The sequence below is a fragment of the Sceloporus undulatus genome, chromosome 3, assembly GCF_019175285.1.
Source record: "Sceloporus undulatus isolate JIND9_A2432 ecotype Alabama chromosome 3, SceUnd_v1.1, whole genome shotgun sequence".
Classification (NCBI taxonomy): Eukaryota; Metazoa; Chordata; class Lepidosauria; order Squamata; family Phrynosomatidae; genus Sceloporus; species Sceloporus undulatus.
Window position 1 is genome coordinate 103,744,749 of NC_056524.1, and position 25,867 is coordinate 103,770,615.

A 25,867-nucleotide genomic window follows, 5' to 3' on the forward strand; every position below is an offset into this window, starting at 1 on the left:
GCACCTACATTTCTCAGGTAGTTTGTTCTCCCACTGAACTTAGTTTTAAATTATTCTCAGATAGTACTCTCCAAAAGCATTGGAAACACTGAACCAGAAAGTAACACAGAAGCATCTCAAAGGAGAGATAACTTCCTACCAGAGGAATCAGAAACTCACATATCGCATCTCAATCTACTGTCTGTGATTAAAACTGTTTCCTTTTTGCCTTAATCCTTACTGGGTGTAATGAACCCTTTTTCTCTGCCTTTCTTTTATGACAGCTTTTAAAATATTTTCAGCATGTTCTCTTTTAATCATCATTTTTCTTTCCTTTTTTTCTGTGCTAAAAATACATAATTCCATCGCCTCCCCCACTCTGTATCCCCACCTCCACCTCACCAGTTCACTGCCACCCCAAACATTTCACCATGTTTTTGATTCTTCTCTGAATCCTTTCCTGGTTTTCATCGTCATTTGTGAACTTTAGTGTAGGGGGCTGAATATTGTATGTTTCAGTATTAGGGGCTACCAGCAGTGCTTCATGAATCTTGTTGGCAATTCATGCAATTTAATTTGAACCTGGTTTGCCAGGAACCTCCCACAGAATCCATATGGAATACTACAAACATTTGAAATCATAAGAAAGCAGAAAGTTCTTCTAAGTGTATGCAGAGTGCCACTGAATAACCATAATACTGGCTTGCTGATGATTTTTAAAATATATTTTTTTCATGCCATCTGCCCTAGAAGTGCTTCTCTTTAAATCAAAAGTTTTTGGATATTGTTTGTTTGCATGTATATGTTAAAACATTTATTCCCCACCTTTCCATTAATAATTCTGAGGGCCATTGTTAAAATATCAAATTTCAGAGCAAAGCAGCCAATACAAATGGATAGACTTTGAAAGCAACCAACAAAAAAAACTGCCCAAGATAACTCAGCAGCATGGTTAAATTAATCCAAATGATTTTTTTTCTTTAGAAGTTGCATTTCCAAGTGGCATAGGAGATGGAAGTTGTATCCATACAGTACTACAAAATTATAGATGTTTCATACCACTTTAACTGCCGTGGCTCCATCCTATGAAATCCTAGGATTTGTAGTTCTGTGAAATATTTAGTCAGAGCCAGTGTAGTAGTTTGAGCTTTGGACTAGTACACCAGAAGACCAGGGTTCAAATCCCCTCTCAACCATGGAAGCCCATTGGATGACACTGAGTAAGTCATTCCCTCCAGCATCAGAGGAAAGCAATGGCAAAGTCCCACTGAACTAATCTTGCCAAGGACACCCCCAACCAGATAAGTTTACCTTAGGGCAAACTTTTTACCCTTGGGACCCCTGTTTATATACATCTGCATGAGAACATTGTGGGGGTGCACTTGACATAGTATATGAATAAAAATATTTTGTTTGTTTAGTGTGTGTATTTTCATTTGCACATTCATGTAAATTAATATTTTAACCTTTTATAAGGAAATAACAAAGTTTGCCACACTGGTGATAAAACGTTCCCTGATGCGTTATAACGGGCACGAGCGGGGCCACGCATGGAGCATGATGGGAACCCAATGGGGCCCAGAACACTAGTTTACTGCACAGGAAACGCCGCCACCGCCAAGCGTTCCCATCGCATTCCCATCGAGTTCCAGAGGGCGCCATTGGACGCCATTTCTGGGAACTGTTTCAAAACAGTTCCCAGAAATTGCGCCCTCTGGAACCCAATGGGAACGCGATGGGAATGCTCAATGGCGGCGGCGTTCCCTGTGCGGTAAACTAGTGTTCTGGGCCCCATCGGGTTCCTATCACGCTCCGTGCGCGGCCCCGCTCGTGCCCGTTGTAACGCATCGGGGAACGTTTTATCCCCGGTGCGGTAAACTTCAACATCTTTCAAATTAGAACAGTTTTATTTAAGTAAATTCAATATTTAACTCAATGCATGTGGAAATTTCACACAAAAAAAAGCTTGGTAAGAGGTGGCAGAAGAGGGATTAGTCTCTCACCCACCTTGAACAACTCTCACTCCCCACCCCGGGGATCCTGCCCCATTATTTGAGAACCACTGCCTTCGGGTAACCATTAAGTTGGAAACAAAATAAGAATAATGAAGTATTTAGATTTCTTTTTGAGATAATTCTAGTGCCTCACTAACTGTTGTTGTTGTGTGCCTTCATGTCATTTCCAACTTATGGTGATCTTATCACAGGGTTTTCTTAGCAAGATTTGTTAAGAGGTGGTTTGCCATTGCCCTCCCCTGAGGCTGAGAGCATGTGACTTGCCCAAGGTCAGCCATTGGTTTTCCATGGCCGAGTAGGGAATCGAACCCTGGTCTCTAGAGCTGTAGTCAACACTCATACCAATACACCACATCAGAAACTACTTGGAGGCACAAAACAACAACAATGAGATGTTTAGATTTCTTTGTGAGAGAGTTCTGGTGCCTCACCAACTACAAATTCCAATTTTTTTTTAGAGGGAGCCATTGAAGTTAAAGTGGCATCAAACTGCTATAAGCCTACAGTATTCTGGACACACACATATAGATCTTTGCAAGCAGGATAAAGGTGTATTCAAAAGGTAAGGCCTTGTGTCTCCCTCAGCCATCATTCAATTGCAAAAGGGACAATCTACAGAGCTACAGTTCTTGAACAGACCAACCAAGCAGGTTCTTATGGAAAGGAACTTCAGACATTCTGCACTCATTTTGTGGGATAGATATATTTTGATCACTTGAGATGAAATAAAGACAATCTGTTCTTACAGATTGTAAGAATGGGGTGGAGACTGTCATAGTCACTTTAACTGATGACCTTCGTCCAGCCATCGACAGAGGGAGCATGACCCTGTTGGTGCTGCTAGACCTCTCAGCGGCATTCGTTCCATTCTGGAATGCCTGAGAGAGTTAGGAATTGGAGGCACTGCGTTGCAGTGGTTCTGCTCCTTCCTCTCAGGCAGGTTCCAGAGGGTGATGCTCGGGGACAGTCACTCTTCAAAAACAGAGCTTAATTGTGGTGTCCCTCAAGGCGCCATCCTGTCCCCGATGCTATTCAACATCTATATGAAGCCGCTGGGAGAAATCATCCATGGATATGGGCCTGGGTGTTATCGGTATGCCGATGACACCCAAATATATTTCTCCATGTCCTGGTCACCAGCGACAACGACAGATGGCATCTCTCCCCTCAACCAGTGTCTTCAGGCAGTAATGGATTGGATGAGGGAAAACAAGCTCAAGTTGAATCTGGACAAAACGGAGGTACTTACGGTAAGGGCCCCCAAACTGGGCTGCAACCTCCAGTCCTAGAGGGGCTCACACTCTCCTCGAAGGACTGTATTCGCAGTCTGGGGGTGCTTCTTCACCCATCACTTCAGATGAGGAATCAGGTGAATGCGACGGTCAAGAGCGCCTGTTATCAGCTTCGGCTGATATGCCAGCTGTGTCCTTTCTTGGAACAGGGTGACCTCGAAACTGTAGTACATGCGCTGGTAACCTCAAGACTTGATTTTTGCAATGTTCTCTACATGGGGCTACCCTTGTGCCTAGTCAGGAAACTCCAGTTGATACAGAATATGGCAGTCAGGTTGGTCACAGGAACAGCAAGGAGTGACCATTATAACACCCATATTGAAGTCACTCCACTGGCTGCCTATTAGTTTCCGGGCACAGTAAAAGGTGTTGGTTATTACCTTTAAAGCCCTACATGGCTTGGGCCCAACCTATCTAAGGGATCGCCTGCTTCCATACAATCCGCCCCATACACTCAGGTCCTCTGAGAGGAATTTATTACAACCCTTAAAGACCAGGTTGACGGTGACCTCCCAGAGGACATTTTCTGCAGCCGCTCCCAACTTATGGAATGGCCTGCCAGACGAGATCCGTCAAATTATCAATCTAGAGAGCTTTTAAAAAACCATTAAGATGGATCTCTTCCAGCAGGCCTTCCCAGAATAAAATACTTGGCCACGAATAAGACTTCCCATCTAGTGAACTCTGACCATGATGATTATTATTTGGATTAGTCGCTTTTTAATATGTCGTTTTTAATCTTATACTGTTTAATCTTGTTTTAAGGGTGGGCACTATGTATATATGGTTGTATTTTAACTTGTTTTATGACGCTTTGATTGCTTGGTAAAAGCGGGATAGAAATAAAAATCTTATTTATTTTATTATTTATTATTTACTTGTTTCCCATATTCCAAGGTTTTGAGATTTGATGTGGACGACAGAACGCTTGTACCTTTATAAAAGGTCTTTTTTACCTAGGGAGCCCAGAGGAAATATTTTCTCCGCCACATTGTTCAGCCAAGAGAGAAAATAATGGAAGGTTTGTCGGATGGAGCTTCACACACACACACACACACACACACACACACACACACACAAAAGAGTTGGCCCTACTACTAGGTAACCACCTCAGCTAGCAAGTGTTGGAGGTATTAGTTGCAGTTTGTTGTTGTTGCATGCCTTAATAATAATAATAGGATTTATTTATATACTGCCCAATCACTGGGAATCTGAGCGGTTTACAACAGAGGGGATAATAGATGGTTCCCTGCCCTAAGGCAAACCTATCATGGGTTTTTCTTGGCAAAATGTGTTCAGAGTGGAACCAATGAATTAAGGTGCACTCCTGAGCACTCTCCACTGCAGCTTCTCTGCTCTCATGGAGGGCAAAGAGGTTTGCCTTACACATCCAGTCCTGCAGCTCCTCAACCAGCATCCTGCTTTCAGGTGAAGTAGAGATACTCTGCTATTGCCATTAACTTCAGGTGACTTTTTAGGTTGAAAGAAAGGAGGACAGCCCTGCATAGAGAAAGTCAGCCACCTGGAAACATCTTCACTTCTCCCTACTTTAAAATGTTCAACTTACATTCACATAATTGTGAATGCACGCATGTGTGTTTCCAAGTCCATGTTCGTATCTATCCATCTGAGACTAGATGTAGATTTACCTAGCTGCAGATATATGATTAAAGCCTAGTAGACGAAGAAATCTGTATCATCAGAGGTTTTTTTTTAGATATGCACATCCCTCAGAGACTTTTCCTGCAACTAGTGTCAAGAGTTTCTTCACTCTGCTATCATTGTATTTTTACATTTGGCATGCAAATTGGAAGAGTGTCTCTTATTAAACAAACACTTGGTTCTGCCTATTTTCATAAAAATATAAGTTGTTAGAAAGCAAAGCAGAAATCCTGATTTCCCCTCCTTATGATGATCAAATGAGCCTTTCATGTTGTTATCTTATACTTTACTATTTTTTTAGAGACAAGTGGCAGATATCACAACATAGTAAACAATCAAAGACTTATTCTGTGGAGTTTTTTTTTCTTCAACAAAAATGTCATGCTATTTATCTTGTATTAACAGATCTCTTAGGTAGCATAAGTGTATTTAATTACTTCTGAATAAGATTATGGAGTAAATAAAGAAGTGATCGTGTCCTCCACCCTATCGCTACCCTCCCCTGTAACAAAACTATACTATTCCTAGGTTTACTTTGAAGCACACTAAATGACAATTTCAATCCATTAAAAAGAACTTGGTTTAGAGGAAGAGGAGTGCAAAAACAAATAATGATATATGTGATTTTTTTATTCCCTAAAAACATTTATGTACACACAGCATCATTGATATATGTGCAACATATGAGCACATGTATTTCTGCTGATGCGCTAGACATTTGTAGTTGTGGCCTGTCATGTCATCTGCCTGCATATTAAACAGTCCCCAAGTACACATTGACACAGCAGACCTTAATAGCTCAGAAGCTGTAACAATCTATCGAGTCAATAATTGGCATATTAAAGAGCATCTTGTACTTTGCATCAGTATTTTAGCTAATTTACTTACCTATCTATCTGCCTATTTATCTATCTAATTTGCTTATCTATCTGGCTAGCCTGCCTAAAAGTAGATAATTTAGATAACTTAGAATTGATAATTCGTACAGATCCTTTGCAAACTGCTCTTTCTATTTTTCTGAAATCAGTGCAGAGCATGAGGTTTCCTCTGGTCAGGGATGTAGCCAGGGGGGGGATCTGGGGGTCCGGCCCCCCCCCTTCCATTAGAAAAATGAATGGTGTGTGCTGCTGCACCGCCGCACTCAAGCCCCATTATAATGGTGGCACTTAGTCTGGACCCCCCCCCCTTCCTAAAATCCTAGCTACGTCCCTGCTCTGGTCATGTTGACAGAGGGGATTTGTGAGAGCCCACAAATCAGTAAGTAGTGGTTTGAACATTGGAGTACAGCCCTGGAGATGAAAGTTCGTTTCCCCATTCGGCCATGGAAAGCCACTGGGGGTAACCTTGGGCAAGTCACACATTGTCAGCCTCAGAACACTCTATTCACCTTAGGATCACCATAATGACTTGAAGGCACAAAACAAAAAGAAATCCAAAAGATAAGTTCCAGGTCTTGCATATAGCCACCATAACTAGTATCTCTCATAAATTTTTCTCATCTTCATCTAAAACTATCCAGTAGCCCTCGCATATTTTAGCAGCTGGAATGCCAGTACCATTTGGTGGCAGAGAGTACTAGCTCTGGGCAAGGAGACCATGCAAAGTTCTTACTTCATGAGGAGCTTAATAAGAAGCAGTACATGGTTTTATTCTGCTTGGTGTCTTGCCTGAAATAACTGCATACCCTATGGCTCCTGTGTCACTGCAGAGAACTCACTTGGATCAGGTTGCACGTGGTACTCTTGGTCTAATGAGTATCTAAGAAGTACCAAGCCTTGATAGCACCAGTCAAACAATTCTGCTCCAAAACCCAGTTGTAACCAAAAATTAAAACCTGACTATATTGTTATGGCATCAGGAAACAAATGGGCTAAAGAGGATGTTACTATATTCACAAGATGAACAGCAAGTAGAAAGAGGGGGAGTCCCTCAGCACATTTAGGTGAGTTCAGTTACTATTATTTTCTTCCTAAGGCCCTTAGTTGGACCTTTGCCATTATATGTGTGTGTGTGTGTGTGTGTTTATTTAGCTGTTTTATAAACCACAGCAACCACCCTACACCCTACAAAGACTCTGAAGAGAGTTCACACTTTCAGTTTCAATAAAATAAAATATCAAATTAAATAAAATAAGATTATATCTGGTGGATGGTAGGGCTGAATATGACAGAGAGGTGAAGGAGAAAAAGCAGAATTGTACACTGACTTGTGTCAAAGGCTGAGGGGGATCCATGCAATCCCAGGGAAATCCATGAGATTCTCATTATATCTTAAGTGTGTCTTTGATTCCATAAATTAAGCAAATGTGATACCTGTGAATGCAAAAAGAAAAGAAGAAGTATGTTTAGTACAATTCATGCTGTTTGCCCAAAAGATCAGTGAGACAGAATTTACCACATTCTTAATATAAAATTTACATTTTCTTCATCTCCCCATAGGGCTCTAAGTCCAGATTCATAAGGCTCTTTCACTCGCATGATCTTCCAACATGCAAAGTTTAAAACATGCAGAGAATCATCAAAATCAGCTGGAAATTAAAGCACTGCTGTATCACAGCATTTCTGTATGCAAGCTAAAAGGAGAAGGGAATACTTCATGTTTCATTTAAGGGCAAAACTAGATGTGAATCCCATGGCTACCCATTGTCTATGCTGGCAAAGGCTGGTCGGAACAATAGTCCAACAACACCTGGAAGGCTGCGAGACTCCCACCTGTCTTCAAGAGTAAAGACACTGATCTGATCTGAAGGCAATCAATCCCAATTTCAGTCACCAGTGTATCCAACTAGGGCTAGGAAAGACCCTTGTCAGAAACTGTGGTCCACAGTAAATGGACCAATAGTCTGGCTCAGTTTGAGACTGCTTATTTTGTGTCTTTAGTTTCAAACATTAGAAGTTGCTAGAGGAAACTATGACATTGGAGAAATTGAGAATAGCATTTGCAGAGCTTAGAAATGTTACTTTCAGTATTCCCCATAGGCATCATGGCTAATGTCTGAAAGATCCTTGGAGCTGTAATCCAGAAAAGGAAACTTTTTGAGTTCTTCTTCTCCCTGTACAATTTTCTCTGCTGAAATCACTTGCTGCTTCCAAAGCTATTCTCCTCACGAAGGAAAACCTGAAGGTACAGTTTTGGCCCAGAAGGCAGATCAAGAAAAGTTAAGAAGATACTCAGGAAGACAATTAGATTCTGGGGCTCACCCCCACTTTGACAGAGGCGGGGGCAGAGAACTTTTCAGAAATGTTAGTCCTCCGAACAAATACAGACTATTGAGTTTGGGCCTGAGGGGGAATCTGACATCAAAGCTTTGCACAGTTTTCAGCTCACTCTTACAATACTGTGGAAAATTCCTACCAACAAATTAAGGTAAGGCTTCATGAAAACCTTGATGGATTGTTTGGAGAATTATCATCTAAGACATCAAAACTCAAATTCTAAATACAAAGCTGTTGATGTAGTTATTACAATATAGAATTTTTTTCTGAGCGAGATGCCTAAAATCAAAACATATGGCCAGATTCTCAGGTGAAAGACCGAGGCAATGATCGGATTTGAGTGGAGCACTAAACTATGGTTTTGTCAGTGCTATGTACACAGGTCATATGTACATACACACACACACACACACAATGGGGAAGCCATAACGAAATAGAAATGTTTGCTTCTGTTTTCAATTAACTTGGATTTACTGTTATGTCTAAGCATGGATAATCTTAAATATCTTTTCAGACAAATATTCAGAATCATAAGCCACAATATAAAACTGGCATGTCTTCCTAAACCATAGTTAAGACTAACCACAGTCTTAACCACAGGATCCTGGCACAGCAAGTAACTCTGCTCAGTTGCGGTGGTGGCTTGTGGCTTCCATGTCAGTGAGCAGTAGATCTGCTCTGGGTGGTCATTTGAAATTTGAAGTAGCTGAGGTCCTGAACCCTACCATCAAAACAGTTTCAGCATCTCAAATAGTTGCTTTAAAATTCAGCTTAGAACCTGGAATGGATTTCCTGCCCCACTGGCATGGAGACACTAGCTGCAATTGGTTGGAAATGGAAACAAAAGTTTTGGATCATTTCATGGCTCCACCAGAAGAGGAGATATGATAAGGGGAGCTCATAAGCCTAAATATAATGCTAAACCAGAATGTAGTGCTATGTCATAGATATTGTTCAGTGTGGGAAGGGTGGTCATGACATATTTCTTTTTGCCTATGCAGAAAGCAGTTCAGACTGCTTTCGCAACACTCAGAATGTCTACTGTCTTCACGTTAAAATCCACACACTTGGCTCTTACTGCACTCCTGCCTATGAAACAGGAATTTATACAGACATTCCTCAAAAGATGGTTAACGATAAACATTAGAAAGAATGTGGCATACTTTGCTTATTAAAAATGGGGGATGACTTAATTATATGGATCCAACCAGATGTCTTCTCTGCTGGGAAAAGAATAAGCCCAGGCTTCACATCACCAGGTAAATATATACCCTACAAAAAATTTAAGAAAACTAAGTCTGACCTTCATCTTTTGTTTTAACACTTACTGTCTGAATTATTTCTCATATTCCACTAATATAGCTTTTATATGTCACCCTCCATTACAGTTTTCCACTACAAATATCAGATAAGGCAAGGATAAATTTCCCAGATGTGGATTTGTCTTATCTGTCCATCCATCCATGATCCAAATGTCCATTCTGTGCTAATAATCATGGTCATTGCACATCCAGTTTGCTTCACAGGGTGCTGAAAATGACTTCTCTGGCATTACTGTAAAACTTACACTTTAAGTGGGTTAATAAGGACTGGGAGACAGTTTCAACCAGCAGGTTATTTGCCTTCAATAAATTAGTTTCCTTCTTCCTTTACACACCCGGCGCATTGGGCATGTGTAATTGAAGGCAGACTGAGCTGGCTGACATCTGTTTCGTTACAAGATATATATTTGCCAAGTAGCTGGACAACAATATCCATTTGGTATTCACAGAAAGGACTTGCAAAACAATAATGACAATAATTGCATCTGATTCTTATGTTTACAACATTGCCAAAGAATCATTAGGGCCTTATTTATAGATAATGCTTATTAATCACATAGATTTGGATTTTGGAATGCATTCGATTAATATTCTTTGGGTTCTGCACTAGTACTGGAAAACAGCCTTTGCTGAAGGCAGTTTATTGGAATAAGTTACATGGGAAAAGTTAAATACAGCCAGTAATTGCAAGTGATAGATAAAGGGCATAGGTACTTGTGTTTCAGTTATCGGAGGTGAACCAGGAGTAACACATCCATGACTGCAAAGGAGTTGCTCCCTTTGTATCAGACTGCCATACCAGTGCTGTTTAGTTCACACTGGCCCCCTCTTCTTTTCCAAGCACAATTCAAAGTATTGGCCATCATGGTTAAAGTCATATGTGGATCAGGACCGGGATATTTGCAGGACCACCCTCTGAAACATGAACCAGCTTGCCCACTGAGTTCATCAGTCGGTGCTGTGTCCCACCACCCTCAAAGGCAATGTTTACACTGTGTTGGGAAAGTCCCATTCTGGGTTGTACATTTTAGCACTTCTGCCTTCTTAAAAAATGGTAACTAAGAAGGTAGTCATTGAAAGGTAGTTAGATAGTGATCCACTCCTCCCTTTGTTCTGTGCCTTCAAGTCATTTCCAATTTATGGCAACCTAAGAGTAACCTCTCATGGGGTTTTCTTGACAAGATTTGTCCAGAAGGAGTTTGCCTTTGACTTCCTGAGACTGACACAATGTGATGTACCCAAAGTCATCCAGTAGATTTCCATGGCCAAGCAGACATTTGAACCTTAGTCTCCAGAGTTGTAGTCCAAGTCAAGCCACACACCCCATGCTGGATATCTTTCCTCCCTCTATCCACTCATAATTCAAGCACTGGACAGTTTGCAATATCAGAGATCATCTTTGGGGTGCAAAAACTAACCTCTGTCTTCCATCTCCTGGCAGACTGAGTTGGATTCAACTTCACAGGTCTTTCCAATGTTCATTGAAAGCATTAGTTTTGTCTTTGATCTTAAGTTACTTTCTCTTTGTTGTTGTGTTATTTTGCTGCTTTTCTTCTATGGTGTGGTATGTGTTTGGGTGTATTTATTTGTATACACATACATTATATGTGTGTATATGTAAGAGAGCGTACATACACTTATTATACCTATGTGCAGTATATGCACACATCCCCAATTAGATCCAGATTTTGTCATCCTTGGGACATATGTTTATATGATTACCTTTAAGTCATATTTATTTCAGTGGGTCTGCACTGAGTGTGACTAAAGTCTGGATCCAAACCATAAATTTATTTGTATAGTATTTCTGTGGATTATTTTGCTCTGTATGTTTTGCTGCAGTTGCTTTTCAAAAATGTTATGTTGCATGTCACTTTCAAGGCCTTTTGTAAAAAAAAAAGATACTTGCAAACATTTAACATAAATACTTAAAATGAATCATATGTTCAAAAATGAGCTACTTCATATACAACATGCTTCCAAAGTGGAGGAAAAGTGTACACAGATCAGACAGCTGACTTAATGCTGCAGGGAAAGTTCATGTGTTGTACTTCATACAGGACAATGTGCATGCCCCCCCCAATGCGCATGTAGATTGATCTCTGTTGTAATAAGTTGTATACAAGACAGCTTTAACAAATTTGGAAATACGTCCCCATTTTCAATAACTACTGTAGGGAAAACAGTGCTCCTGTTGTTATTTCAAGAACAATTTATCTCTTTGTTTTTTCTAATGTTAGTTATACAGTTGGCCCTTCTTACACAGATTTTTTTATACATGGATTCCAACATCCATGGTTTCAAAATAAGTATAAATTTCAAATATCAAACCTTGATTTTCCATTTTTTATTAGGGACACCATTTTGCTATTTCATCACATTTAATGGGACTTGAGCATCCACAGATTTTGTTATCCACTGGGGATCTTGAAACCAAACCCCAGCATATAACAAGGGTCCACTGTATTTTGTTTTAAATGTATGTTGCTTCTGAGTATTTCATATTGTATGACACCTCCAAACTCTTAGTTTTTTAAAGCCTTAAATATAACTAATATAAATCTTATTATGAAGCAATAATATCAAGGCATTTGTTACAAAGGACACAGTATTAGAGAATGTGGGCTCCAATTTCATTTCAGACAGTGATCCAGAATAGTGTTGGGGTAATCATGACCTCTCAGCTTTAGTTTCCCATCAGTAAAATGGACAGAATAAGGCTCTTTTTCACTATTGCTATTATGATGAAAAAGTAGTAATTGTGTGGATTCTGAATGCAAACAAAAATGCAAGTGACATAACTAAAAATAATGAATAAGGAGAAAGTACAAATGAAAGTAGCAACATACAGCAAGTAATCATTGCATAAATATAAATATTCTTTTGTCATTACTTCTTAAAGTGCATGGGAGAAACCTCTAACAGCAAAGCTGTTGCAGAGCCAACCTTTCTGATTTGTGTGTGTATGAGCTCACGCAGCATGCAGACTTTGAATTTGCATTTAAACAAATACCATACAGAACAATGTGCAGTGTGTGTGTGTGTGTGTGTGTGTGTGTGTGTGTGTTCTTCGGTAGACTGTACTTCAAGCATCATATAAAGAAGTGCTGGCTTTAAAATTGCATTTCTGTCTGATTTTTTAAAAAATCTTACTCTTATGACAAGTAATAAGTGACTTCTTCAACCAAAAGAATTTGGAAGAAAAATAAAGCTAGACTTGATTCATCTTGTTTAACGTGAATGCTTCATAATGGAAGTTTCAGCTGGATAGTCAGTCATTTCCACCCCTTTAATAAATGCAAATCTTCCAAAATACACACTGGGAATATAAATGTTTTTAATGCATGAACTTTGCTGAGGATATTTACTTCAACAAATACAGTTCCCCAAAGCGAATGTAACATACAGTCCATAACTGTCATAAATGTACTCATATCAGGTGTGGGCAAATGTTTAGTCTCCAAATATTGTGGACTCTAGTGCCCATCATTCCTCATTATTGGCTATGATGGGAATTGCATGTAGATCACTTTTGTTGTCAGAAGGACCACAAGCCTCTCCCACTTAACTTCAAAATAATTTCCATTAACGGAGTAAGAGTTACCTCCCAGTAAATGTGATTTGGCATTAGAAATTTCCACTGCAGCAGGCCCATGCATATTTACTTGCAAGTAAATCCTGCTGGATGCACCCAAGGTAAGTGAGTTCACTCCTAGAAAAATGAGTCCTGGATTATAACCTTAGCTCTATCACAAATAATGATTTCTAGGTACTTTTAAAGTAACTTTAAAAGGAATTTGGGGAAACTTTGACCAGTTTTTCAACCTTTATTCCATTCTCTTATAATTTCTAAGTTATTAAGTTTAAAAAAAAAAAAAGAAATAACACAAACACAACAACCAATGCAACAATCAGCTTCTCAGCATTTAACGAGCGATGTATTCCTTGCAGAAACAATATGTCATGAGTTTAATTTTTTAATAACTTGGTAAATTCTGAACCTCTCCACTGAAGAGCCTAGATCATTAACATTGAATGACACAGTAGTCCATGAATGTATTACTTTTTCAAAGGAACTTTCCAAACTCTGCCCAATTGCCTGAGGTATTAGCTATCGTGGTTAAACCCACTGATGGAGCTACTTTCTGTGGCATATTGCATGTTGTTCTTCTCTTCAAAAGAGCAAAAGGGAAGCACAAATCATGCTGAGGAAGCACAAGGCCTTGGATAGTACTTTAGATCCTGGTCTCAGTATTTCTGCAGAAGCATGGTTCTCCAGGCATGGCAGCAGTGAAGAGTAACTAATGGGCCACTCTGCTTGCTTTTGTTGAGAACAGACGTTTTAGCAATATTTGATAGCAGGCCCAGAAAGTACAGCTCACTTTGCAAAAGAACTGCCTCAAAATGGTGTTTGTTATTTTCTGAGGAAGACAAGCACATTCCAGGTTTTAGCCTCTGTTCAGTATAAAATATATATATTAAAAACCAGCCAGCAAAGCAAAAATTTCATAAAATTAGTATTTTAATATTTATTGGCTAAGTACTGCCATATAGTATGTGATGGATTACCTTCTTTTTCACACGTCTGTCTTTCAGATCTGTGCAAGTGTACATACACACAAATACTCAACGTATCTGTAAAATAAAAAGCTACCAAACCTGCATGTTTTTAAAGATTTAGACTGTTTGAATCCCACTATTTTGACAGGATTTAAACTTCCTAGTTCTGCACAGGATTACAGCCTACCAGTGAACTCTTATATGTATGTAACCCTAAGTAAGCCCCATTGAATTCAATACAATTTACTCACAGCTACTGGGTGTTGAGGTCACTGCCTAAATAAATAAGATTATTCTATGCAAAAAACATCATAAAACTAGATTTTTTTCCAATTTTAGATTCCTAGCTGAATGTGTTTGAATGGATCTTTATTAATAAAAGATAAAAGATAAAACTCTGGAATGAACAGATACTGACATTTTAAAGCAGAGCTAACAATCTTCAACCCACTTTCTCCTAACTGCCTCCTGCTTTTAGCTTTAGTGTTCATTTTCTTATTTCAACATCTATGTGGTATCCATATTTAAGTAGCAAGTTTTAAGTGAACTAGTAATAATTTCTCCTGAACAATGAAGTATCAACTAGTTTGTAAGCTATTTTATGTTGGTGATTGGTATCAGAGAAACAATATCTGACCTTGTGGTTAAAAAAATATTAAGTATTTTTAAAAAAATGAGTTCGTATTTAAATGCCTTGTTTGTTAAGGTTTTTATTATTATTATTATTCTGCAGTTTTTCTAACCAGATTCACAGAGCTTCACATATTTACTCAGATACAGTTTCTATGAAAATCAATAGGACTTACTTCAGTTGTCTTAAACTAAGTAGCTTCTTTACTCTTCTTTAGAAACAAGTTCCAAGTGAAAGCACTGACCCCACAGTCCTCAGCACCTCTATCTATTCAGAGGCAAAAACCCACCAAGGTCAATGTATACAAAACTACAACCTAAAACATACTTTCTAGGTAACATTATCTAGAGCCAAGTTGGAAACTCTAAACAGTCTTTTGGGGTTTCATCCTGTAAACAGAAGTACACAACATTAGATTACAACATTCATATGTAGGATTTGTTTGTCCTTTTCAAAAAATCTGAACAGCCCTGGTACAAGCAACAGATCAAGCTGAGTGGTGTTTTATTTTTGCAGGGATTCTGATATTATTGTTGTTGTTGTTGTTGTTGTTATTTAGGAAATCTCTGTAACCAGAAAGGTGGAAATATAAGGGGTGTGTGTAATTAATATTATATCCAGGATGACTAACCGAATGCAAAACTTATTGTATTAATACTGCAAGTAGAAAATAAACACTGCACTAAAAACACAAATCCATAACAAGTTAATGATAACTAAATAAAACTGTATGTCTTTTAAAACAAAACCCTTTTCTCTGAATATTGAGACAACTGAACTCTGGGATTTATTCCAAGGAAGGAATCCCTGAGTTGGGCCACAATCGAGAATATAAGAAGTGCTGTCCTGGATCCATCCAAAGGCCTGTCTAGTCCCTCGTTCTTTCACCAGAGTAGCCAACCTGGTTCCCATAAATGGCAGCAACCTCACTAAAAAGCCCATGCGCTCTCTAATTTAATACCACAGAATCATGGGGCTTGGAGTAATCTACCTCCCCAGATCTCAATAACCATATGGAAAAATGAAAGCCCAAAGGAATACAGGGCCCAAACCACTGTAGGTTAAAACCAGGAGCTTGCAATTATTGGTACAAGACACTGTTTAGAGTCAAAAAAGAAATTGCTCTATAATAAAATAGGTTTCAGGCAATTTATTTTCTTACAGTAAAGATTTGCTTTTCTGTACAATAAAGTCTAGTCCAGCATGGATTTTTACTGTAATTAGTTAGTTAGTTAGTTAGTTATGAACTGAAAGGTGAACACAGACTTTCTTTTTGAAATCATATCCTTCCCATCATTTTAACTTTTAACAATACCTCTCTCATTTGAATTAAGATGAGTCCAAAGTGAAGTTTTACCTGGCAGCTGGCAATGTTCTTGTGCAATGAACTTCCTCAATGTATACAGCAATTGCTTTATTTAATTCAATTTATAATTTCCCAGATGCTAAAATGTTAGAAAGTGAGTCTTCTTTTCAATAATGAGTTTGGAATGAATTAGTCTTTATTATTTTTCAAAAGGATTTGCCCAGAATATGGTATAGATATAACTTTAAGGTATTAATTTTAAAAACGTAAGACAAATCACAATAAAAACACTGATTTACAAAAGGGTGTGTGTGTGTGTGTGTGTGTGTGTGTGTGAATGCATGTATAATCTTGTAGATGGAAAATTAGAAATGAAACCAGAGAGTTATTTTCTATTCTCTTATAGTTTTAATTCCAAATCCAGTTAACAGGATGGAGCACACATTTTAGAAAGTCAGCACGAATACTCTTTGGCAGAACTAATAAATGTTTAAATACAGAGAGTTTATATCATGAATGTAGAGATTCAGAAGTTCAAAAATGTATTGTTTTCTTTTATAGCAAAAGAGAAAACAAAAAAAAGTAAAGAGGGTAAGAGCCTTTTTAAATACCCCAGTCTTACAACCCAGTTAAGTCCAAACAAATCCCATGGTTTTACAGAAGCAAACATTTCTTATAGTACACCATACCTCTCACACACACACACACACACACACACACACACACACACACACACATATATATATATATATAGCATAGATAGATAGATAGATAGATAGATAGATAGATAGATAGATAGATAGATAGATAGATAGATAGATAGATAGATAGATAGATAGAGCATAAATTCATATTCCTTGCTGGAAGAACTTTCCCCATGTTCCCTTTTTTATTTCTGTTTTCTGCTTGATTTCACTTGAAATCGTGGTGCAGTATTATCCTTGCCAATAATATGGACTTAACATGGCTGTGGATTCTCAATGTAATTCTAAGCACAGTTATTCAGAAATACTAAGAGTTAACTAAGAGTGCTGCTTACTTCTGAGGTAAATATGTTTATAGCTGAGGACCCAGAGCACCAGACACAATTCTTACAGAAAGCAGCAGTGTCAAGATAAGGCCCCGGCTGTGACCTCATTGAAACATTTTGGCTACAGTGCTGAGTGAAACCAAAAGTTTTCCTTTTTGCTCAGAGAGGTATCATGTTGCTTTCTATATTTAAAGCCAGGGGAACCTGGTCCTGCCTAATGAATGTATACATACAAGAGTGAGGTTTAAATGTGACATTCGCCAGGGCCAAGAAGGACCAGGGAGTGCTGAAAGGAATAGGAATCAGAACCAAGGCCTCGCCTCTGTCCCATTGAAACCAGTGGCAAAATTAGGGTTGCCATTCGGCTGATGGTGTGGAGAGAGGGGTTTTTAATGATTGTATTGGCTTTTCTAGTAGGAGGGAAAATACTAACCAAACTGAAAATAGTAGATCTTCTGTTTTAAACTTCACATTTGGTGTGAAATACCTTAATGGAAATAAAATGCTCAGGTTTTGCATTTCTTTATGGCTGTTGTCACCACAAAAGCAATGTGTTATGGGCAGACCACTTTCTAATGGTATGTAGCCATAATGTGCTAACATATATCATGTACTACTATAATTCGATGTACAGTACCATAGATACCTTACATAAAAGGGGATATACTGGATGACATTGTCACACAAACACAAACACATACACAAATACACTTTCTCCTTTTTCCATAAATATAATATACTTGCAATGCGTTGATAATAGTTGTACATTATAGATAGAATAAGAACGGATAAGAAAGTTGTGTGTATGTATGTATGTATGTATGCGCATGCGTGTGCATTCATTTCCTTCACCTTGATAAATAGCTAAGTTCTTTTCCTTCTAGCAAAATGCAAAACAAATCTTAGAATTGCCATCCAATGTACACTTAGCCATTTTATTTTCCTCAGTGGATTTAAGCACACTTTGCTGGATTGTGGCTGGGTTTTTTTTTATTATTGTTTCTAGAGCTGGAAATTATATTTTGAATAACTAATTATTAATTTTTTTCATCTTTTATTTTGTTTTAAAACCTTGCTGCTACACTAATTAATTTCCACATATATTTGACATACATCGAGGACAAAACTGCTCCCAAGTCAAAGTGCTAGGATCAGGGTGCCAAGATATGATTTCAAACTTGCTTCAGTATACGACAAAAACGTTAAGATAAATGGTTAGGTTTCAAAACAAGGTATTTACAGATAAGGAAAAGCACAGCTGAGATGGGACTGAAGAATATCATATATTAGCGCATAATGAGTATTTTCAAATATTAATATTTCCCATTATTTATTCAGTGGCTTCCATGTGTCATTTCAACTTACTTTGCACTTCATAATTCAAAGGGAGAAATGTATTTTCCCTTTGTGTAACCACTTTGTTAATTTATTTCGTAATATATCTCATGGTTCCAACAAATGATATTATATTACATTACGTATTCCAGAATCATACTGAATGCAGCAAGGCATTAATGTTTATATTGTTATCTTATACGTCATTTCCCCCCAAAATTTATTTTCTAATCTAACTGGATGCATTTTAGGATCTTGTGTGTCTTTGGGTGGAAGAGTGAAGTTGGAAATACATTTAGGGAGGGGAAAAACTTCTGTGAGTTAACACTCAGTGTAACAGTCATCGACTTATAAATATGAATGTCCTCGTCTCAGTTCCACTTAGCTTACTAAATGAACAGTTTGTTGCATTCATTACTGTATCCCTTCCCCAATAACTGTATAATTGTAGCTTATGCCTCAGATACATAACTCAAAAACAGAAAAAGGTTTTCCCTATGTAAGTGGCAACTCGGTTCAGATCTTTGTGGCTAACGCCTGAAGGCAAATTGTACTGGATTCCTAAATCAAATGATAAGTACATACTAAGACAGTGGTTCCTCTACATGCTGCCAGATGGAAAATGTGTCTGAATGATGAAAAGTTGTGTTAGGGTGTCAAGCAACATTGTGATAATCACATACAACAGTGGACCTCCACAAAAACCACCTAGGACTATATGCCAGCAAAAAACACATATCGAGACACTGAGTATTGTTATAACTATACAATAGATAAATTATAAATCTACCTGTCTATTGTTGCGAATAGAATTACAAATCTCCATATCTTCTGATTCAGTATCCAGTTATATTAAATGTATATAAACAGGTATTCCTTTCCACTCTCCCACCATCCTGTTATTTTTCAACCACCCAGATTATACAGGACACGCATTCAGACACAGATCTACCCAGAAGTGACACAAACTCACGTTCAGAAGATCAAGAAATCAAGAAATTGCAGGTTTATTGGCAGGTGACAGAAAGCATATCACTCCTCATGTAACTGAAGCTGTCCAGAACACAGCCTGCCATGTATGTCTTCCAGTGCCACAAAGTGGGGAATACACTCCAAGGATTTAAAAACATAAAATAAAACAAAATGACACATTACCAGCCTTTGCATCCTAACAACCGTTTCTTAACCAAACCCAACCAAAGCAAGGTAGAATTAATTCAGGAAAAGGGGGTGCTTTATATATATATTAATTTTAAAAAAAACTTACAGAAGGTATAGGACCTGAAGCCTTTTTCCTTCCAGAATGATACCAACCTTCTTTAAGTGTTCCCAGGTTAAACTGACCAGCCCTGTCAAGGAGAGAAAGGGAAAGAGTCTCCTTTGGTATTTTGGATCCAGGCAGCAGGAGGGAGAGATGGAAAAGAAGAGGGAAGGAAGGAAGGAAGGAAGGAAGGAAGGAAGGAAGGAAGGGGACTCCTCAGAACTTGAGCCCCACATTAGAGCCCAGGTTTGCTTTGTGGTGGTGCTTGGCTTGGAGGGGAGGGCAGAAAGGTGGGCTCCAGAGCAAGCCCCCACCGGCCTCTGTGCATAAATACTCCAAATAAATAAATCATCACCCTCCTCCTCCTCCTCCTCCTCTCACACACCCCTCCCCACTCCTCCTTGCCTATCCCTCCCTCCCTCCCTCTGCCCTACTACTGGGAAGGAGGGCATGAGGGGAGCAGCCCAAGGGGGACCCCAATGCTCCCTTCAGCCAGCCCTTGCAGCAGCACCGGCGGCGGCGGCGGCGGCGGCGGCGGCGGCGGGAGTTGCTGGCAGTCTCCGGGCTCCGCTGCAGCTTTGAGGGGCGAAGGAGGCTCCAAAAGGAAGCAAGATTGCTCTGAGCCGAGGAGGAGGAGGAGGAGGAGGAGGAGGAGGCTGGAGTAAAGGGGGCTGAGAGAGAGAGGGAGGGGGGGGGGGGGGGGGGGGGGGGGGCTAGAGGAGAGTTGGCCCTTTGGCTCCTGGGAAAAGGCGGGAAAGGCGAGGGGATGTGAAAAAGAGCGGGACTGCTCGCCTGGACCCCCTCTTCCTCCCTCTTCCTCCCTCTCCCCCTCGGAGCCTTCCTCCTGCTGCTGCTCCTTGGAGACTCTCCCCCTCTCCTCGGACTCTGAGGAAACCCAGGGCAGGTGGGGAGGTAATAGAGGCAGGGGGAGGAGGAGGAGGAAGAAAAGGGGTCGCAGAGAGGGAAGGGTCTGGCCGAGCCTTGAGCCCCGGGGAGCCAGCCCAGAGAGCCAGCCTGGCCAAGGGGTCGGGAGGGAGGCGGAGTGGCGTGGCCTAGGGGTTTCAGCCTCGGGCTGCAGCTCTGGGGCTAAGGCTTCACTCCCCGCCCGGCCGCGGGGTGCCCTCGGGCCCGAGTCACACTCTCTCAGCCTCAGCGGGAAGCCGAGGGGCCAAGCTCCTCGGAGCCGCCACCAGTCGGAAAGAAGGGCTGGAAGTCTTTAAGCAGAGGCTGGATGGCCATCTGTCACAGGGGACGCTTGGATGGAGAGTTCCTGCATGGCAGAAGAAGGCGGCTGGAGTGGATGGCCCTTTTGGGGGTCTAGGATTCTATCCTAAGGCACCCGACAAGCAAGAGGCGACCTGGGGATGGGGTGAGGGGGTCTACTTTCCCCTTCACCTGCCTGCAGTCGAGGTGGGCTTGGCTGGCTGCCACTCCTCCTTCCTTCCCTCCCCCCCCCCCCCCCCCCCCTTTTCCCCCCCCCCCCCCCCCCCCCCCCGCCTCTCTTTCCCTACCTCTCGCCGCAGCCCCAAAGCAGGAGCGATGGCGCATCTGCCATCCCTGTTTGCCTTCCCTTCCCTCTGAGGAGGACTGGATCTAGCTCCAGCCCCAAGAAAGGTCCCCCCTTCCTTCCCTGCAGCTGGGAAGAAGCTGAGACAGTGATGCCCAACACACACACACACACCCAAAGCCTCGTGCCTCCTCTCTCTGTTCCAGCCACACAGAGAAAACGGTGGACGCGTTTTTCGAAACAGAGTTTCTAATAGGATAGACGCAGCCCCCCCCCCCCCCAAGATAAGAGTAAGGGTTAAAAATAATCCAGAGAGAGAGAGGTCATGTAGCACCTTTGAGACTGAAAGAAAGAAGGTGGCACTGCGCTTTCCTAGACTTGAGCCTACTTCCTCAGATGCATTTTGTTTCAATTGTTTAAAAAAGGTCCAAAACACACACTGCAGAAATAATCCACTTTAGCTGCCCTGGCTGAATGCTAGGGAATCCTGGGGATTGTAGTTTGTTGCGGTACCAGAGCATTCTGTCAGAGAAAGCTCAATGTCTCCCAAAACTATGATTCCCACAATTCCCTAGCGTTGGTCAGCCACAGTGATCTCAAACTGGATTATTTCTGCAGGGTGTTTGGGTCATGAGACCGATTTGGGTTCCTTTAAAAAAACTCATTCCGCTCTCCATTTCACAGCGGACTAGTACCCTCAGTGCATCCACACGGCAGCAGTAATCCGGTTTGACACCACTTTCACTGCCGTGGCTCAGTGCTAGGGAATTCTGGGGAATGCCGTTTGTTATTTCCCAGAACTCCGTAGCATTGAGCCATGGCAGTTAAAGTAGCCTCAAACCGGAGTATTCCTGCTGTGTGGATCATTTTAAATCCCGTGCCTAACAACATAAGAGTTTCATGCGCCAGAGTCTGGAGGAAGCCTTATAAAATAAAATAAGCCCCAAAAGGCTGGAAAACAGCTCCCCGTTCCCAGTTTGTCGGCGGCGATCCAATTTTATTCGGCTTTACTCTCATTTGTGCCCCTCCTTCCCTGGGGAAATAAGGCTTTTGATTAATGTAATCCTGGGCTGGGATCCGCCACAAACGCCTTTCTTCCCAGGAGAAGCCTCCTGTTTGACAAACAAACTTGTAAAAGGAACGAAGGCAGAAAGAAAGACAAAACATTAAAGCAGAGCAGCAACTATTGCAATCTGCACTCGCCTTTTCGAAACAAGAAGGGAGAGGGCGGGAAACCCACCTTCCCAAAGAGCAAGGGTTGCTTCTGGGCCCCACAACAAACTCCAACTCCCAGAATTCCATAGCCTTGAGCCAGAAAGAGAAAGAGCCCTCCCTGTATCTCTGCCGGTCTTCTAATCGGCTTAATCTGGAGCCCAGGATGGCCTCCCAACTGGCGAGCAGGGGAGGGGGGGCTATTGTTGCCTTAATGCCTCCACCACAAAGTCCCTCACAAAAGGGAGGCTTCAGAAGAGTGGCCCCCGTCCTGCAAAAGGAGGATTCCCAGGGAGGGATCATGGAGCTCCCTCCATAGCTATATAATTTGAGTGGTTTAAAACATACACACACAAGAGATTTGGAACAGTGTTGTAAGGATGTGGCGTGGCCTGGGCTACTGGTTCCTCGAAGGGGTGGCCCACTTGCCTCTTCTTCCTCCTCCTCTTCATCCCCAAAGCAAGCTCTGCCATTTAAGCCTGGTGGGGTCAAAAAATGGCGGGCTTTGAAGGAGGAGGAGAGGGATATGTGGCCTGAGAAGGAGAAGCCGGGAAGGAAGGAGGGAAGGAAAAAGAAGGGCGGGGGGGGGGGGGGGGGGGAGAAAGGCATATAGTAGGCCTCAACGGTCTGAGGTGCACAAGGAAAAGTTAAAACACAATCCACACCTTCCATTTGTGTGTGTGTGTGTGTCTTAACAATGGGGGGAACCGAGTATAGCAGGCGCCAGAATAAAAGAACAATTAGGAAAGATAATAACTTGGTGGGGGCAGAGGGCGCCGTGAAAGCAGGGTGACCAGAAGTCCTCCTTTTCCTGGAAGTGTCCTCCATTTCAACCTTCAGGACCAGGAGGAGTTTTTCAAAACCTCCTCCATTTGGAGACGACTAAGAAGCCTAATAAATTGACGTTTCTAGGGAGTGTTGTGAGGTTTTATTTGGTCACATCCTCCTCTCTCTTTTTTTGCTGGAACGTCCTACATTTTGCGGTGCCTTTAGGATCTAGCTATAGTTTCATCCCCAAATCCTTCTCTCACAGAGTTTAATGGCAGGAGATTATAATGTGCATTTCTCGTTCCTGCTTTCGCATACAAAGAACTGGAGGATGTGGGGCTGAGGCGGAGAAAGAGCTAAAGCTAAAGCAGCCACTGGGATGAGGGGAGAAGAGAGTAGGGCCCATAACAACACAGCTTTATAGTATAACTTCAGGGGTTAAATGGGGAGGGAAACATGGGGACACAAGAACAGCGCAACTTCCCTGAAGGCCAGGCCTGTTGATGTGAAGGTCCAAAAAAGAGCAGCCTTTAGCTTGACCTCCTGCAACCTGCAACCAGACCCTCAGAAGATAAACAAGTTCAAGTGTCATTTTTTAAAATTATTTATTTATTTATTTTAAAAAAAATGAAAACTAGGAAGGAGAGCTTCCTAGTTGCTCATAATTTTATTGTGTGTGTGTGTTATTTTAATGGTTAGCTTGTGTCTTTAAAAGACAACAACATCCACATCTCGAAATGCAAGGAAGACGCCTGGGGCTTTTTTACCACAGGAAAGGCGGGCAGCTCAGAAGGGTGTGTGGCCTAGAAGGCTGCAGACCTCTTTCTTTTAGGTGGAGGTGCGGATGCTCTCCCCAGCCCCTTCCTATTGTGTTGCGACCCGGGCGGCTGGGAATATATATCCCTCACAAACCACCGCCTTGCGGGGAGGAAAGGCCCCATTAGGCCCATGGATTTTGAGGGGGGCGACTTGGAGTGGGTTTCAGCAAAAGGCCCTTGCTTGCCCTTTGCCCCCTTCCAAAGGGAAAAGAGGCGACCTGGCTGCGGCCATTGCCTTGGCCCTCTTTGAAATGGCGGCCCTCTTCCCCTGCCTCCCCTTCAGCCCCTTCTCCCTCACAGCCATCGCCTTGCGGGGTCCTCGGGAAGGGCGGCCATCTCCCCCCCCCCCCCGGCCTTCTCTTTTCTCCTTTCCAAGCCCCGGCGATGGCCTTGCCCGGCTCCTGCCTCCCTCCTCCTAATTTATGACACGACCCGAAAGGCTTTTGTTAGCCTCCAAACAATAAACAAAGCCCAGCCTCACAATGGGAGGGAGGCAGGGAGGGAAAAGCGAGGCCTGACCCCAACGTTGAGCTCACAAACTCAAGCCATAGACTGCCGGCCAACTCTGGCTGCATCCGCACTGCAGGAATAATCCGGTTTGGTGCCGCTTTAACTGTCACGGCTCCATGCTATGGAATTCTGGGAATGGTAGTTTGTTGTGGCACTGCCATTCCCATAATTCCATAGCATGGAGCCGTGGCAGTTAAAGCGGCACCAAACCGGATGCTACCCTTTCTGCAGCTCAAGAGCTGAGGGTTAGGAACTTAAACACAAGAGAACGAAACGGACCTTAAATACCACAAGTGTCCAGCTGGCTAGATATTCCCTTGATAGCAGCAATGTCCATTCACTGCTCGCCTTGCAAGGAGTTTAACCCGGGTCGGAAAAAAATAAACACGCGGGTTAGCAGAGTCCCGTGTGAACGATCCCGGCGCTTCAAGCGTTAAACGCGATCGTTGTAAACGCCAACGCATGTTTATGTGGAGTGGAGTCCGTTCAGATCCACTTGTTGTTCGTTTTGGGAGGGTTTGCTCTGTTTTGCAACCTTTTGAAATAAGCAGCCCGAAGTGCGACTAAAGCGTTAACTCTCCCCTTCTAAAGTAACTTTGAAAAAAGAAAGAAAGAAAGATGCCAATGTCACTGGAAGGCGGCAGAGGAGGAGGAAGAGGAGAAGAAGAGGGGGCTGGGAAAGAGGACGAGGAAATGTTTTTAGAAGGTCCCAGATATGACAAAGCTCCTGCTCCATTCCAAAATGGCAAGCCCCTCTAAAATGCTATAATTCACAATAAATCCAATGTATTGGGGGAGCTAGGGGACACAACTGTGTTCTCTAAACGCACCACAATTGCCTTGGGTGTGTTGTCCCTGCTTCCACACATCGGTGTGTGTCAGTTCTCCGTTGTGTTGCCTAACCCCAAGCGTTCTTTCCTAAAGCGTTCATCCCAGAAGTCTTGATCGCCTTTAAAAGGCAAAGAAAGGAGGCTTGAACTTGTCCCATAAAGAAACCCTGAGCGTTGTTGCTCTTGTTGTTTTCCTTTTACTTTCCAACTCAGGAGTGAGGAGCGGGGACCTAAGAGAGATTTCTAAAAAGTATTTCAACACACACACACTTCTTTCTCTTCTGGATTAGAGATTTAGGAGCTAAATGTAGAGACCTGGGAGGCTGGGTTGGGCCCACACAAGAACTTGTTGTGTATCTATTGGGGGGGAGGGGGGATTCCCAGCCAAAACACAGTGGTCCCTTCAAATTTGGCAGGTGTCCGAAAAAGGGGGGGGGATAACCCCTGACGAAGCAAGACCTGGGAAGATAAACAAGAGCAGCAGCCCACAGCTAGCTGCCAGCGAAATCCCAAGAAATCCGCTTTCTGGATTTCAGGCCCCTGGGAGGAGGAGGGGGGCTTGAAATGAATTAGCCCTCGGGCATCAGGCTCGCAGGGCATTGTGTAAAAGTATC

At 41.8% G+C, this 25,867-nt stretch overlaps 1 long non-coding RNA gene across 5 annotated transcripts in view; it reads right to left on the reverse strand.

Moving 5' to 3' along the window:
• The window catches only part of LOC121925641, a 52,255-nt gene that overhangs the window by 23,287 nt on the left and 3,101 nt on the right, over positions 1 to 25,867 (reverse strand). For 3 of the 5 annotated variants that reach the window (XR_006102922.1, XR_006102919.1, XR_006102920.1), the window contains exons 1-2: positions 19,321 to 19,964; positions 7,155 to 7,260 (exon numbers count right to left, since the gene is read on the reverse strand). This is a non-coding gene — a long non-coding RNA (uncharacterized LOC121925641). Of the gene's footprint in view, positions 1 to 7,154; positions 7,261 to 19,320; positions 19,965 to 25,867 lie in introns of those variants that run through there. The other 2 variants (XR_006102923.1, XR_006102921.1) reach the window with 2 other exon arrangements.